We start from the raw sequence: 16,897 nt of genomic DNA on the forward strand, positions 1-16,897 counted from the left end.
CAGGGAGGAGGGGTGGAGGAGACCGAGGAGAGGAGGAGGGGTGGAGGAGAGGGAAGGACGGGGAGGAGTGGTGGTTGAGACAGAGGAGGGGTGGAGGAGAGGGAAGGACGGGGAGGAGTGGTGGAGGAGACAGAGGAGGGGTGGAGGAGACAGAGGAGGGGTGGAGGAGAGGGAAGGACGGGGAGGGGGGGCATAGAGAAACGTCAGAGTGGATTTGACCAATAAATGTACACACACAAACCAGCTCGCCTACGAGTCACAAGACTGTGTTAGCCCGCTAAACTAAAGCCTAGTCTCAAACTATACTCAGATTGAACTGTACTCTCATGCAGAATATAGCTCATCCCTTTAGTGTGGTTCACCACACCACCTCCTCTACATTCCCATAATGCTAGATGCTGTCTGCTGATTCAGAAGTCTACAACACTAACCGTAGCAGACCAAGGCTGCATCCCGAATGGCACGCTATTCCCTTTATAGTGACTTAACTTTGACGACGGCCCATAGGGCTCCGGTCAAAGGTAGTGCACTCTACTGCATAGGGAATAGGGTGCATTTTGGGACCCAGCCCAAACCGCCAGCCCCGTCCTGTCTGTCAAAATGTTAGCTGTGATGGTGCTCCTGCCTGCCTGGGGCTGGACACACAGACACACTGCCCTTAATATCCCCACTACAAGATCAGCCAGGGAGAGAGGGAGCGACGGAGGGACAGAGAGGAGGAGGGGAGAAATGAAATGACAGGAGCATAATGTAATTTAATTCAGTACCTAAATGAAGTGTGCTGTCAGCTTATCTCTGAACACCCCCCCCCCCTCTTCACTCCCGTCTACTTCTGTTTTAGATGATTGAGGTTCTAAGGTGATATTTCCCATGTACCTCTGGTGCAGGTTCTCTACCTCTACTTTTCTCTCTCTCTCTCTCTCTCTCTCTCTCTCTCTCTCTCTCTCTCTCTCTCTCTCTCTCTCTCTCTCGCTCTCTCTCTCTCTCTCTCTCTCTCTCTTTGTCTCATTCTCAACTCTGTAACAGAACCAACAGTGGGATCTGTGTGGACACTACAGGGATTAACACTATGACGACAGAGATAACTATGTTTGATCAACAGAAACTCCTACAAGGGTTTCTATCATTATATATTAACAGAGATTATACGATTGGGTCTGTGTGTGTTTCTGATGCCCTATACTGTTATATCGCTCTGCAGGGTGGGGTATTACTGTACAGTGCCAGCAGTGAGCTTGGCTCCACCAGTCATTCTCTAAGGCCTTCCTCCCTCCAGGCCAGGGTAAATCTTGGGCACCGGCCAACACAGGGTGGACCCCCCCTCACACACACACACAGACTGTTAATTAGCCGTTCCTGGGTCAGGGGTGAGCCTGGCAGGCGTGTGTGTGTTCACCTCTCTGCAGGCCCAGACACAAACAGGAGGCGCTAATGGCCCTGGCCCCAACAGTGCTGTTAGGACATCACACACACATGGACACACACACATGGACACACACACTGCATCCAACGGCTGGACTACATTGATCTCCTAGTCTCGCCAATTATTGTGTGTGTGCATGTTTGAGTACAAGTATGTTTGTTTGTTGTGTCTTTCTGAGATTAATGAATCTTTCTGCTCTATAACAAGGCTCAGTCACAGCCCTGCTAATGCTCTGAGAGAGACGCACGCACACACACACACACACACACACACACACACACACACACACACACACACACACACACACACACACCACACACACACACACACACACACACACACACACACACACACACACACACACACACACACACACACACACACACACACACACACACTTCACTTACCTCTAGCTAATTGCTTACCCCTTAGCCTTAACCTGTCTTCTCTCTTGCTGTCCTTTCTGTCTTTCTCTCTGTCTTTCTCTCTCTCTCCCTTCCTCTTGCAGTGGGCTCTGGATGTTTTTCAGCAGTCATCTCACGTAGTCACAACTCTGCTTCCACAAATAGATTTCTCCAATCTGATCAAGCCTTAATTGGGCTACTGTGGGGCTCCATACACACATAAATGTGCAAACACACACACACACACACACACACACACACACACACACACACACACACACACACACACACACACACACACACAGGTACACAGTGTTGCATTGTTCAGCAGAATGTGAGTGTACAGGAACTGTCCGTGGTGCTGAATAGACAGCACAGAAACTACCTCAACTCTACAACCATACACTGCAAAATACTCTCAGCCCTCCCTCCCTCCATCACTCCCTCCCTCCCTCCAGCAGTATAACAGCCTGATGGAGGAGAGGCGCCCAGGGAGTTTTATTGAGGAGATTTCATTAGAGCTCTCTGCTCTAACCCTAATGAATAGAGGGGCACATCATAGGGATCCTATTAAATTACTAGAAGGGCTATGTCATAAACATTTGGCGGCCATATTGGTCAGGGAAAAATCCAAGTCAGTCTAACTGGAATGGCAGTAGAGGCATAGGTTATGCATTTCCTGCTGTTATGCCCTGTTTACATCGTGACGTATTTCATTACGCCATATGTCAACTTCATGCAATCTCATTCCACTACTGGGGCATAGGATAGGGTTTTACAATGCAAGACAATATGGAGGAGAGTCTCGTCAGAGATCACATTTATTTGGGGAGATTGCAAAAAATGACATTTTCATTCAAGACATGAAAAACATATTATTTCAGTTGATAATAAAACATGTTTCATTAAGACACTTTTTCCTCAACTTGCTATAACTTCCTAGCAAGTCAAGCTAGGTCGCACTGCACGGCACTGAGCAGCTAGCTAGACAGCTCCTCTGTCTGGACTGAAGACGACGTGGACATATTTTAAAGTGTGCGGCGTCCGTCTCGCAACAGAACCTTCAACCACAAGGAGCCGTTGCGATTCCACTCCGTTCCTGATGTCCCCATTGAAAGGCATCTGGCACAACATAAGGGATCTCGTGGATAATGTCAACAAGGCTTTACTGATGCAGGATAATAAAAGTAAGACATGATATTTCAGAAATTGTGCCATAGAAATATTGTCAACCCAAAATAATCATAGTATATAAAAAAAAAAAAATACCATTTATACACATTTTAAACACATGTTCTGTATAAATAAAATATACAGTATGTAAACAGACCATAATTGGCTCAGTGTTAGTTTTCTTGAAAATCTGTGTGTTAAAATATGATACAATATCAGTACTTGTTGCATTTGCAACTTGTCTGTCCTGAACTGAATTCAGCCAGTGTCTGGCTGGGGATTCACTATATTGTTTGTAAGGAATGTTGGCATACTGGCATATTCATTTGAAAAATTAGTGGTATCACTCCACGAAAACTGGCTAGCTAGCTAATAAACCAAATGTTCACATAATCTTCAGATTCATTGTTTTACACAGTCTTATCACAGCAATGGCTGACCATGGTTGACCAACGCCCTTTTATACTGTCATAAGAAGTGTTATGTCCATTCTAGTGCTGTAATTCCATATCCTATGAGGCACATATTCTCTCCTCTCTCTCCCTCCCTCTCTTCTCTCCTCCCTCTCTTCTCTCCTCTCTCTCTCTCTCTCTCTCTCTCTCTCTCTGAGGTGGGCTAGTTAATGTGATGCTCTGCGGTATCGTTCTAACACATCGCTGTCAATCTGGTCCTCATCACAGCGTGTATGTGTGTGTGAGTGTGTGTGTGCAGTCATTAGTTCATCGCCATGACTATCTCAGTGTCAGTATCCCCCTCTCCTCCTCTTTCCCCCTTCTCCTCCTCATCTCTCTCCTCTCTAATCTGAAAAAGCCATTCGTTATCTATCTCCATCTACAGTCTGTGGCTTTGTGGGTTTGGTCTGATATCCTACAGTTCCACATAGTTCCGAAACATACCAGCACCCCCCTCCTATCATATTATATTAGAATAATACCCTGCCCCACCACCACCACCACATCCACTTAATATTTCCATGACTGACAGTAAGCCTTGTGGTATTCAGCAGACAGAGGTTTGTCTTGTGTGTGTGTGTGTGTGTGTGTGTGTGTGTGTGTGTGTGTGTGTGTGTGTGTGTGTGTGTGTGTGTGTGTGTGTGTGTGTGTGTGTAGTTATTGAACAGCGGGTATCCTCCCTGTGCAGTGAAATCCTCTTAACTCTGCCAGGCTGTAAAATACCTTAGAGGTAGTTACTGAGGAAGAGGAGAAGGAGGGATGAACATTCATTTAATCCTAATGTCTGTCTGTGGCATAGACTGTTCTGCTCTCCTTCTCGCTCTCCTCGCTTTCTCTGTCTGTCTGTTTCTCTCCCGCTCTCTGTCTGCCGTAATAGTACATTCTTGGCAACAAATTTAAACACTATTCTTTTGGTACTGTGAGGCAAATGATGTGGTGAAATTGCAGAAAAATATGCTGTATGGCTGGAAGGCATATTTAGATTGATTTCCACAGAATGCCAGCTTTACACACACACACACACACACACACACACACACACACACACACACACACACACACACACACACACACACACACACACACACACACACACACACACACACACACACACACACACACACATTTACACACACACAAACACACACACACACACACACATTTACACGCTCCACTTACACCTCTAGCGAACACCAACTGGTCCGCTTCGATAAGCCCACCCTCACTACCAGCACCCAGGGTGTGTCCAAGTTTTCTGGTGTTTCTGACCTTTGTTTTACAGTCCTTTTAGGATGGAGGCATTGTAGCAGCACCGACTGAGACGGCTCAATGAGAAAGAGAGAGAAAGAGAGAGAGAGCGAGTCGGCCCTTGGTGTATGTGTGTGTGTGTGTGTGTGTGTGTGTGTGTGTGTGTGTGTGTGTGTGTGTGTGTGTGTGTGTGTGTGTGTGTGTGTGTGTGTGTGTGTGTGTGTGTGTGTGTGTGTGTGTGTGTGTGTTTGAGACTGGGTCTGTGGGAGTGTGGGCAGACTGATCACTAGAAACACAATGCAATTTTGGACGTTTGAAAAGGTGCTGAGAATGTCGTTATATGACTTCCTCTGCGCTTAACAAAAACCCCAGAAAAATGACTACGTAGCACTAGGTGTGAAATCGTGATGCTCAGAGCCAGAGTGCACTGCTCAGACCACTGTGCTATGGCAGTTCAATACCCAGTGAGTGTATTAGGCACAGAAACAACTCCGCGGTTAAGTTAAGGCATTCATTCCGACAGTGTAAAGGGTTAAGGTTTGGGCTACAGAAACAACTCTAGGGTTAACTTCAGGCATTCATTCCAATTGGTTAACAATTCAGGCATGAATTCCGATTGGTCAAGTTAAGGATTAAGATTTGGGATATGGCTAATTAACTTCAAGTATTAATTCCATTTGGTTAAGTTAATGATTAATGTTTGAGATAAAGTATGAACAGAAAAACAAATCCATGGTTAGGTTTAGCAATTAATCAAGACTTACCTTGCTAACTCAATTTGGGTGGTTGGTGTAGTTGTCTAAGCAGGGAACTTCTGTTCTACAGACTCTGGGTTCAATCCCACTTTTGGGTACTTTTTAAATTCATTTTTTTGCCCCTAGTGGGCGGTTTTGAGGGTGTCTCAACGTCCTGGGGGGACGTAAACTGGCAAATTTCGACTTGAATGTGGATGGATCTCTCTGGAATGAATAGGCCCTGCTCCCCATGTCCTCTAAACATGCACTGATGGGTGTGTGTGTACGCGTGTGTGTGTTTATTAATGAGCTTCTCTGCCCACCATTTCATACTCCCTAAACCTACACTGCAATGATTTTATTCATGGCCATATAAAGATATAAGCTACCCACTGGTATACTGTATATTTCAGATATGTAGCAATGTATGCTGCATATTCAGGATACATCATAAGTCACTATACAGTTAAGCACCACAACCTTCCGAGACGCCCATAGCCAGGTGAAAGTGAAGAGAAAGGGGCCAACAAGCCAGGTGATATCTTTCTGTCAAAGGTAAGCTAAAACAAATGTCATTTTGTCCCTAATCACATACGGTGCAGTCAGGAAAGTATTCAGACCCCTGTCGTGGAAATGTCCTGTATTTACCAACTCATGAGAGCAAACCACACACAAGTCAGAGTTAGTTATCACCAAGTCCATCTTTAATTATATGAGCTCTATCACAACCCTGTGACTCTCAGATCAATTCAGTGTCTATCAATGAATTCTCTCAGAGTCCCATTACACATTGCAACTGAGATCCTTTATAGCAAAGACACACAAAGCCAGACAGCATAGGCATAATTTATCGTTCAGCTTTGTCTCCTAAACTATGTTATTTTCTCAAACTCAGAACCATAAACCAATCCTCCATATCAACAGCCATATGTCAAATCCATCCTATCTTGACAAGATCACAGAGACACATTGACTGGCACACAGACATTGTGGAGCCAAGAGATACACGCTTGACCTCTCCCCGCTCTCCGGCCCAAGTAACTTAGTCTTGACATAGAACAGATACTGCAACCCCGCCACAGTATTATACAAACACATTCTGATGAGAAGTAACTTACAAACATATGATGAATATAAAACATCTTACCTATGTTACTAACTATAGGTTTTTAGAATTTGTTGCAAATTTATTCAAAAAATAATAATGAAATACTACATTTAAATAAGTATTCAGACCCTTTACTCAGGACTTTGTTGAAGCACTTTTGGCAGTGATTACAGCCTCAAGTCTTCTTGGGTATGACACTACAAGTTTGGCACACCTATATTTGGGGAGTTTCTCCCATTCTTCTCTGCAGATCCTCTCAAGTTCTGTCAGGTTGGATGGGGAACGTCACTGCAGAGCTATTTTCAGGTCTCTCCAGAGATGTTCAATCGTGTTCAAGTCCTGACTCTGGCTGGGCCACACAAGGACATTCAGAGACCTGTCCCGAAGCCACTCCTGCGTTGTCTTGGCTGTGTGCTTAGGGTCGATGTCCTGTTGGAAGGTGAAGCTTCACTCTAGTCTGAGGTTCTGAGAGCTGTGGACAGGTTTTCATCAAAGATCTCTCTGTACTTTGCTCCGTTCATCTTTCCCTCAATCCTGTCTAATCTAATAGACTCTGCTGCTGAAAAACATCCCCACAGCATGATGCTGCCACCACCACGCTTCACCGTAGGGATGGTGCCAGGTTTCCTCCAGACGTGCCGATTGGCATTCAGGCCAAAGAGTTCATTCTTGGTTTCATCAGAACAGAGAATCTTGTTTCTCATGGTCTGAGAGTCCATTAGGGGGGCTTTTGGCAAACTCCAAGCAGGCTGTCATGTACCTTTTACTGAGGAGTGGCTTCCATCTGGCCACTCTACCATAAAGGCCTGATTGGTGGAGTGCTGCAGAGATGGTTGTCCTTCTGGAAGGTTCTCCCATCTCCACAGATGAACTCTGGAGCTCTGGCAGAGTGACCATCGAGTTCTTGTTCACCTTCCTGACCAAGGCCCTTCTCCCCCGATTTTTGGCCATGTGGCCAGCTCTAGGAAGAGTCTTGGTGGTTCCAAATTTCTTCCATATAAGAATGATGGAGGCCATTGTGTTCTTAGGGACCTTCAATACTGCAGAAATGTTTTGGTACCCTTCCCCAGATCTGTGCCTTGACACAATCCTGTCTTGGATCTCTACAGACAATTCATTCAACCTCATGGCTTGGTTGTCGCTCTGATATGCACTGTCAACTGTGGGACCTTATATAGACAGGTGTGTACCTTTCCAAATCGTGTCCAATCAATTGAATTTACCACAGGTGGACTCCAATGAAGTTGTAGAAACATCTCAAGGATGATCAACGGAAACAGGATGCACCTGACCTTCGAGTCTCATATGAAAGGGTCTGAATACATGTAAATAAGGTATTTCAGCATTGTATTTTTATTGAATTTGCAAAAATGTCTAAAAACCTGTTTTGCTTTGTCATTATGTGGAATTGTGTATAGGTTGTTGAGGAAAAAGCTGTATCGTAACAAAATGTGGAAAAAATCGAGGGGTCTGAATACTTTCCAAATGCACCGTATTTTAGGCCTACATTTACAGAGATCAGTCCAGATTCAAGTCAAACTTTAATGTTTTTGCAGGTCCCCAGGACTTCGTGAGACGCTGTCAAAACCATCCACTAGGGGCAAAACAAGTGCCCGGAGCTGGGACTGAACCCAAAGTCTATGGAGCAGGAGTGTGCTGCTTAGACCACTGCGCCATCTGTCCAAAGTAAGTCAACAAAGCGAGTCTTAATCGCTGACTAAACTTAACTGTGGAGTTATTTTTATGTTTTAACCCTGTCCCTAAACCTTAATCCTTGTTTTAACCAATCTGAATTAATGCCTGAAATGTTAACCAATCGGAATGAAGGCCTGAAGTTAACTCTAGAGTTGTTTCTGTGTCTCACACTTTAACCATTAACTTAACCCAGTTAGCATGAATGCCTTAGTTAACCATAGAGTTGTTTCTGTCTCAAACTTTAACCATTAACTTAACCCAGTTAGCATGAATGCCTTAGTTAACCATAGAGTTGTTTCTGTGTGTCAAATATTCCTAAAATATTAGAGCTCATGTGGAAGCTGTTTGCCTAAGTACAGGACTTTGCCACTAGGAGCTACCAGAAGTAGGCTGGGGTTCTGCTAGGGCGTTGTGGACGGGGGTGGTGGATGGGTCTCCAAGCTCTGTCTCCAAGGGTCGCATTTTCCATCTCAGTGATAGGCACTCCTTTTTGCAACTTCCAAATGGGTTGTTTCATCCCAAACACATCGAAATGTGATGTTTAGAGCGACTTCGAAATGTGATGTTTGGAGAAACCTGGAAAAACGTAGTATTCTGCAGTGAGACTGTGAGAGCTTGTTGACATTTAAAACTAGACCAAATGAATGAAATAGTGTGGTGACTTTGACAGAACTTTGAGTTGATTCCAATGTGACAAATACAACACATGGATTCCAGTCCATATTTCTCCATTTACAGTGTTATAATCATGTCCTATTTTTCCCCGCTGGTATTATATGCTTTTAAATAGCATTTCCGGTTTGAACAAGAATCCTGGGATGTTAACGTGATGGTTGCAATTTTCCTCGTGAAGAAAAATGTGAAAGGTGTGGACCTTGTTGAGTCCATGCTCAGACGAATTGAGGCTGTTCTGGGGGCAAAAGTGTACACTCAGTGTATATACACTGTATAACCATGTCTGTATAAAATATGAAGGACAATATTGAGTGCCTTTTCATGTTCTACAGCTGTCAAGTTATGCTCAATGAGTGTCTCTCTCTCTCTCTCTCTCTCTCTCTGTGTTTGTATGAGACCACATCTTTGTTCAGCATCATTTCTGCAGACAGATACAGGATATGAATCACCCCTACTTCACTCTCTAACCCTCGGCTGTTACACTACAAATCTGTGTGTGTGTGAGTTTGTGTGTGCTTGCACGTGTGTGCAGCTATGTATTATCTCAGTGTTAAAAGCTCATTCCCAGGTGACTACACTGATCCTGTGTAGTCTATGAGAGGAGAACTCTGCAATCTCTTATTGTACTCACACTCACCCACTACCCCTTTCTCCTCATCCCACTTTCTCTTTTGTTATGTCGCTGTGTGTGTGTGTGTGTGTCAGATTACCAGAGGGTCTGTGGCTCTGTCCAGATCCAGCCAGGTCGTTCAAGATTGACGTCAAAATTGGACGTCTATCTATGGCCTGTGGACGTTGGGAAATGCCTTCAAAACCAGCCACTAAGGGGCAAGAAGTAGGCTTTTGCTAAGGCGTTGTAGATACCCAACCTCTGGATCTGAAGGTTGCATGTTTGATCCCAGATGGAGACACTGGTTTTGATTTTTGGTTTTAACCCAATCCCAAACATAATCCTTACCTTAACCAATCAGAATGATTGCCTAAATGATACAGAGCAGCAGGAGCAACAAAAACACTTTGATGTTTGGAGAATGTGGATGAACGTCTAATGTTGCAGTAAACTGTGAGAACTTGTTGCCAGATCACCAGAACAATGCATTTTGGGTTCTTTGTCAGAGCGCTTACACATTAGAGACCCCGGAGGAGAGAGAGCGAGAGAATGAAAGAAAAAGCGAGGAGGAGGAGAAAATTAGTTGGGGGAAGAGAGTTTGGGGGGGGGGGGTTAAAATGGTATTGCATTACATATAGGGGATAGTTAAAAATCTGCAGGAAATCTGTGCTTCTGCAAGAAAGGGACAAACACACACACACATACAGGATATGGTGTTTCCTCTGATGTGGTAAATTACTGTCTGATTAGACTGGAATGAATGAATCCCACAGGAGATATACAGCCCTTCTTTATAACGCTCCCTCTAGTCATTACTCCATCCCTTCCTCCCCTCACTCCTCCCTTACATCCTTCAATCCAGTCTTCACTCCATCCCTGCCTGTCTCTCTGCTCCTTTCCCCTCTCCATTACTCACACCCCTCTCTCCAACCTCTCTGCCCCCCTCCACTTTCTCCTTCACTCTCTGTCATCCTGAGGCCTCTTTCTCCTCCCCTGTTCTCCATCTATCTCCAAACTCCCAATCTCCTTCCAATGCTGCACTGCACTTTCCTCACTGACTTTGTGTGTGTGTGTGTGTGTGTGTGTGTGTGTGTGTGTGTGTGTGTGTGTGTGTGTGTGTGTGTGTGTGTGTGTGTGTGTGTGTGTGTGTGTGTGTGTGTGTGTGTGTGTGTGTGTGTGTGTGCGTGCGTGCGTGTGTGCGTGTGGGAGATTCTGACGAATCAGCGTGACTCAAGCTGGAGGGCTCATGAATATTTAATCAGGGGGGAGACAGACTTATACAACATACACACACACCCACACACCCACGCTTATACTGCGAGGAACCAACTGACTGTTACATGGCCTCCCTTTGCAGAAAATCTCAAAGTGTGTGTGTGTTTGTTTGTTTGTGCTTCACAGCTCTCTTCACAGTCTCAGTAAGTGTCTCTCCTGTGGTTCAGGACTTGTTCATCCCTTCCTGCATGGTGAGGGTGTTAGCTTCCCCTTGTTGAATCTCAGGTCCTGGTCATCCTGCATGTTTCAGGACTTGTTTCCACACCTGTGATTAGTGTGTCAATGTGTGAGACTGTGTACAGTTGTTTGGGTGAGACAGCGTAGAATTGTGAGCGTGTGACCGTGTCTGATACATTATTGAAGAACAATCGCTTCGACTTCTCTCTCCCTCTCCTCCCTCCCTTTCTCATCCTCTCTCTCTCTTTCTCCCTCTCTCTTTCCCTCTCTCTCTCTATCTATCTCTCTCTGTTCCAGGTGTAATCAGGTTTGTGTTCCTCAATATAGATCAAACAGTGTCTCTGTCTACTGAGCACGCTCTGTCTCGTTTGCTCTGCTTCCAAAAGGATCATCAACATCTGTTGCCTGTTTCAAGTCAGGCACAGTTAGCTCTCTTTCTTCCCATCTTCATCCCTCTCTTCCTCCCTTTCTTATTGTTCCATCTTCATCAAAGACTGTAGCAGGCCACTGTTCCTCCAGAGGCTTGATCAATTGCTCTGAACATTAAAGCCAGAGAGAGAGAGAAAGAGAGAGAGAGAGAGCAAGGAAGAGGCAAAGAGAGAGAGAGAGGGAACAAGGAAGAGGCAAAGATAGAGAGATAGAGAGAGAGAGAGAGAGAGAGAGAGAGAGAGAGAGAGAGAGAGGGAACAAGGAAGAGGCAAAGAGAGAGAGAGAGAGAGAGAGAGAGTACAAGGGAGAGGCAGAGAGATAGAGAGGGAGGGAACAAGGGAGAGGCAGAGAGCTAGAGAGAGGGAACAAGGGAGAGGCAGAGAGATAGGGAGAGGGAACAAGGGAGGGGAAGAGAGATAGGGAGAGGGAACAAGGGAGAGGCAGAGAGATAGAGAGAGGGAACGAGGGAGAGGCAGAGAGATAGAGAGGGAATGAGGGAGAGGCAGAGAGATAGAGAAAGGGAACAAGGGAGAGGCAGAGAGCTAGAGAGAGGGAACAAGGGAGGGGCAGAGAGCTAGAGAGAGGGAACAAGGGAGAGGCAGAGAGATAGAGAGGGAACAAAGGAGAGACAGAGAGATAGAGAGAGGGAACAAGGGAGGGGCAGAGAGATAGAGAGGGAACAAGGGAGAGGCAGATAGATAGAGAGGAAACAATGGAGAGACAGAGAGCTAGAGAGAGGGAACAAGGGAGAGGCAGAAAGATAGGGAGAGGGAACAAGGGAGAGGCAGAAAGATAGGGAGAGGGAACAAGGGAGAGGCAGAAAGATAGGGAGAGGGAACAAAGGAGGGGAAGAGAGATAGAGAGGGAACAAGGGAGAGGCAGAGAGATAGAGAGAGAGAGGGAACAAGGGAGAGGCAGAGAGCTAGAGAGAGGGAACAAGGGAGATGCATAGAGATAGGGAGAGGGAACAAAGGAGGGGAAGAGAGATAGAGAGGGAACAAGGGAGAGGCAGAGAGCTAGAGAGAGGGAACAAGGGAGGGGCAGAGAGATAGAGAGGGAACAAGGGAGAGGCAGAAAGATAGGGAGAGGGAACAAAGGAGGGGAAGAGAGATAGAGAGGGAACAAGGGAGAGGCAGAGAGATAGAGAGGGAACAAGGGAGAGGCAGAGAGCTAGAGAGAGGGAACAAGGGAGGGGAAGAGAGTTAGAGAGGGAACAAGGGAGAGGCAGAGAGCTAGAGAGAGGGAACAAGGGAGGGGAAGAGAGATAGAGAGGGAACAAGGGAGAGGCAGAAAGATAGGGAGAGGGAACAAAGGAGGGGAAGAGAGATAGAGAGAGGGAACAAGGGAGAGGCAGAGAGCTAGAGAGAGGGAACAAGGGAGGGGAAGAGAGATAGAGAGAGGGAACAAGGGAGAGGCAGAGAGCTAGAGAGAGGGAACAAGGGAGGGGCAGAGAGCTAGAGAGAGGGAACAAGGGAGGGGAAGAGAGATAGAGAGAGGGAACAAGGGAGAGGCAGAGAGCTAGAGAGAGAGAGGGAACAAGGGAGGGGCAGAGAGCTAGATAGAGGGAACAAGGGAGTGGCAGAGAGATAGGGAGAGGGAACAAGGGAGAGGCAGAGAGATAGAGAGAGGGAACAAGGGAACAAGGGAGGGGGCAGAGAGCTAGATAGAGGGAACAAGGGAGTGGCAGAGAGATAGGGAGAGGGAACAAGGGAGAGGCAGAGAGATAGAGAGAGAGAGGGAACAAGTTAGAGGCAGAGAGCTAGATAGAGGGAACAAGGGAGTGGCAGAGAGATAGGGAGAGGGAATAAGGGAGAGGCAGAGAGATAGAGAGAGAGAGGGAACAAGTTAGAGGCAGCGAGCTAGATAGAGGGAACAAGGATGTGGCAGAGAGATAGGGAGAGGGAATAAGGGAGAGGCAGAGAGATGGAGAGAGGGAACAAGAGATGAATAGACAAAGGAAGGTTTCAGTAGTTGTCCTTCTCTCGGTAGTGACAGACAGAACACAGTAGCTGCTAGTTGTATGAGGAGATTAATTGGTATTGACACAACACAGTCCTCATTTCAGATACTATATGATACTAGGTAATAATAATATTGGCCTATATTATTTGTTTTAAACTGGATGAAAATTCTTATCAGCCCTGTCATCTGGTTAATCAGGATGGCAAGGTAACGAGAACAAGTGAAAAATAACTGAGAAAGGCAACTGGCAAACTCTTCAAATAGCCTTGCAATATAGAAACATGTAAATAGTTTTCAATTCTATCTGTGGAATCAGGCCTGCTGAGGAACAAGGAGACTAGTTAACATTTCTACATGATCGGGTTTTAGTCACTGGTGAAAGTCATATCCTCTTAATAAGATGCCTCTCTCTACCAAATATCTTTATAACTAAACCAAGACCACAGCCCATCGTTTCAAATGGGAAGAAATTAGTCATCGTGGGCAGAACAAGCAAGTTGGGCAGAGCCAAGCGTGTGCTAACAAGATCCTATTGGCGCGTTCTAGCATTCGTTGCATATTTCATTTAGGGAACGCCTACTCTGTGAAGTGAGCGTGTGCAATAATGTAATTCCCATTTGCACTCCTAAAAAACACAATGTTTTAAAACTTTGGCAAAGGGTAAAGTCTACTCTGTTCCTAACAGATTCTGCTGTTGGGAGAAAAAAAACTTGTGTTGAGATCAAATGATTCATCGATGAGAAAATAAAAAATCTATCTGGTTCCATCTTCTCCCACTGGGCTTCCTCTCACTACCATATTTGGCCGTGAGTGAAAACACCAAGCGGATGCTTCACATTTATACATCCGGTGAAATATTTGTCTCGTTGCTCTGTCTGTGTCTCTACTGTGTGGGTGAACTGCCTCTAGTGGAGTGTGTGTATGTGTGCGTGTGTGCGTGCGTACGTGCTACGTTCATGCGCGAGTGTGTGTGTGTGTGGGAGGGACCCAGGTGTGATGGCGTTTTTGTCCTGTTGTGTCCTCTCTCTCCCAGTGGGCTTGTTTACTGGGGAAACACATGTCCACACATCTGCTTTGCACTGACTGGTGGCAGTGTGTGTGTGTGTGTGTGTGTGTGTGTGTGTGTGTGTGTGTGTGTGTGTGTGTGTGTGTGTGTGTGTGTGTGTGTGTGTGTGTGTGTGTGTGTGTGTGTGTGTGTGTGTGGCAAGGTGGTATGAACTCCAGCCAACAAACACTTACCTCTCCTAGCTTCCCCACCCTCCCACTCAGTCACTCTGTCTGTCTCAGAGTCATTAGACTGAATACATCAGATGGCTAGATCTCATACACACACTTTGGCCTCATAAACACGGATCATTTACATAGAACAGTCTGTGTTTCTTGTCCCCACCTGCTTTAATCTATACCCCTCAATGTATCTCTCTATCCTCCTCTATCTCCCTCTCTTCCTCTCATTCTCCCTCTCTTCACCTCTCTTCACCTCTCTCTCTCTATCCTCCTCTATCTCCCTCTCTTCCTCTCATTCTCCCTCTCTTCACCTCTCCCTCTTCACCTCTCTCTCTCTCTCTCTCCCCCTCTTCACCTCCCTCTCTCTCTCTCTCTCCCTCTTCACCTCTCTCTCTCTCTCCCTCTTCACCTCTCTCTCTCTCTCTCCCTCTTCACCTCTCTCTCTCTCTCTCTCTTCACCTCTCTCTCTCTCTATCTCCCTCTCTTCCTCTCATTCTCCCTCTCTATCTCCCTCTCTTCCTCTCATTCTCCCTCTCTTCACCTCTCCCTCTTCACCTCTCCCTCTTCACCTCTCTCTCTCTCTCTCTCTCCCTCTTCACCTCTCTCTCTCTCTCTCTCTCTTCACCTCTCTCTCTCTCTATCTCCCTCTCTTCCTCTCACTCTCCCTCTCTTCACCTCTCCCTCTTCACCTCTCTCTCTCTCTCTCCCTCTTCACCTCTCTCTCTCTCTCTCTCTCCCTCTTCACCCCTCTCTCTCTCTCTCTCTCTCTCTCCCTCTTCACCTCTCTCTCTCTCTCTCTCTCTTTCTCTCTCTTTCTCTCAGAGTGATGGTGTGTGTCAGATGGTGTACTGCTCATCTCCTAATTAATAGTGATTTATTCAGCTCATCAATGTGTGTGTGTGTGTGTGTCGGTCAGAGCCAACTGGTTCAGGGTGACCTCAGAAACACCTGTCAACTGTGTATGTACGCACGTGTGTTTACGTGTGTGTGTGTGAAGATGCAGGTGCGTGTACTTGTGTGTGAGTGTTAGTTTATTGGTGTTTATTGGTGGTCTAGTCATTATAGTACTCTGTCAGGGCTATGTTTACTCTATGTTACCATGTCCCTGTGCGCAGTGGTTCTCTGGGAGGTGTTGTGTACAAATGTGTGTTCATTACTGCTGTTTACTCACACAGTGTTTGGTACCCAGAATATTGATCTGCTCCAGTCCCAGTAGTGAGTGTGTGTGTGTGTGTGTGTGTGTGTCTGTGTGTGTGTGTATTGATCTCCTCCAGTCCCAGTAGTGTTTATTCCTACAGCAACTCTGTCAAAAGACACATCTAAGCGATCCCTCCTCCTCTCTTCATATTTTCTATCTATTTTCCCCTCTTGTTTAACTCATTCTCTTCCTCTCTGTCTCCCCCCTTCCGTCCCTCTCTGATGAGCAAACTTTTGTTCAGAAACAATTCTTTATTGCATGGCTGTCATGTTTTGGAGCCAGGGTGGAGGGAGATGACACTAGATGTAGAAATAACCAAAGCATCTTACACACAAATGAGAAAAACTCAGTGGTTGTGTTGATTGTTGGGGAATGAAGGGTGGAGGAGGGATGGAGGAAGGAGGGGAGGGATGAGAGGAGGGATGAGAGGAGGGATGAGAGGAGGGACTAGAGAGGCTGTTCAGGGTTGAGCAGTGAAGCAGAGAGGGCGATACCACACTGAGGGTCTGTCGGTGTAGAGATGATGAGTTTAGTCCCCTCCTCTCCACCCCTACTCTCTCTCTCTCTCTCTCGCTCTTTCTCTCGCTCTCTCTCTGAGCAGACACGTTCTGTCTCCCTCTCTCTGTCTCACTGAGCAGACACGTTCTGTCTCCCTCTCTCTGTCTCTCTGAGCAGACACGTTCTGTCTCTCTCTCTCTCTCTCTCTCTCTCTCTCTCTCTCTCCCCGAGCAGACACGTTCTCTCTCTCTCTCTCTCTCGCTCTTTCTCTCTCGCTCTCTCTGAGCAAACACATTCTGTCTCCCTGTCTCTGTTTCTCTGAGCAGACACGTTCTGTCTCTCTCTATCTCTCTCTCTCTCTCTCTCCCTCTCTCTCTCTCTCTCTCTCTCTCTCTCTCTCTCTCTCCGAGCAGACACGTTCTCTCTCTCTCTCTCTCTCTCTCTCTCTCTCTCTCTCTCTCTCTCTCTCTGAGCATACACATTCTGTCTCTCACAGCAGAAGCATTAAGTGTCTGCCCTCTATACCCCCTGTCGTGTGTGTGTGTGTGTGTGTGTGTGTGTGTGTGTGTGTGTGTGTGTGTGTGTGTGTGTGTGTGTGTGTGTGTGTGT

Source organism: Oncorhynchus kisutch, linkage group LG10 (genome assembly GCF_002021735.2).
Source record: "Oncorhynchus kisutch isolate 150728-3 linkage group LG10, Okis_V2, whole genome shotgun sequence".
NCBI lineage: Eukaryota > Metazoa > Chordata > Actinopteri > Salmoniformes > Salmonidae > Oncorhynchus > Oncorhynchus kisutch.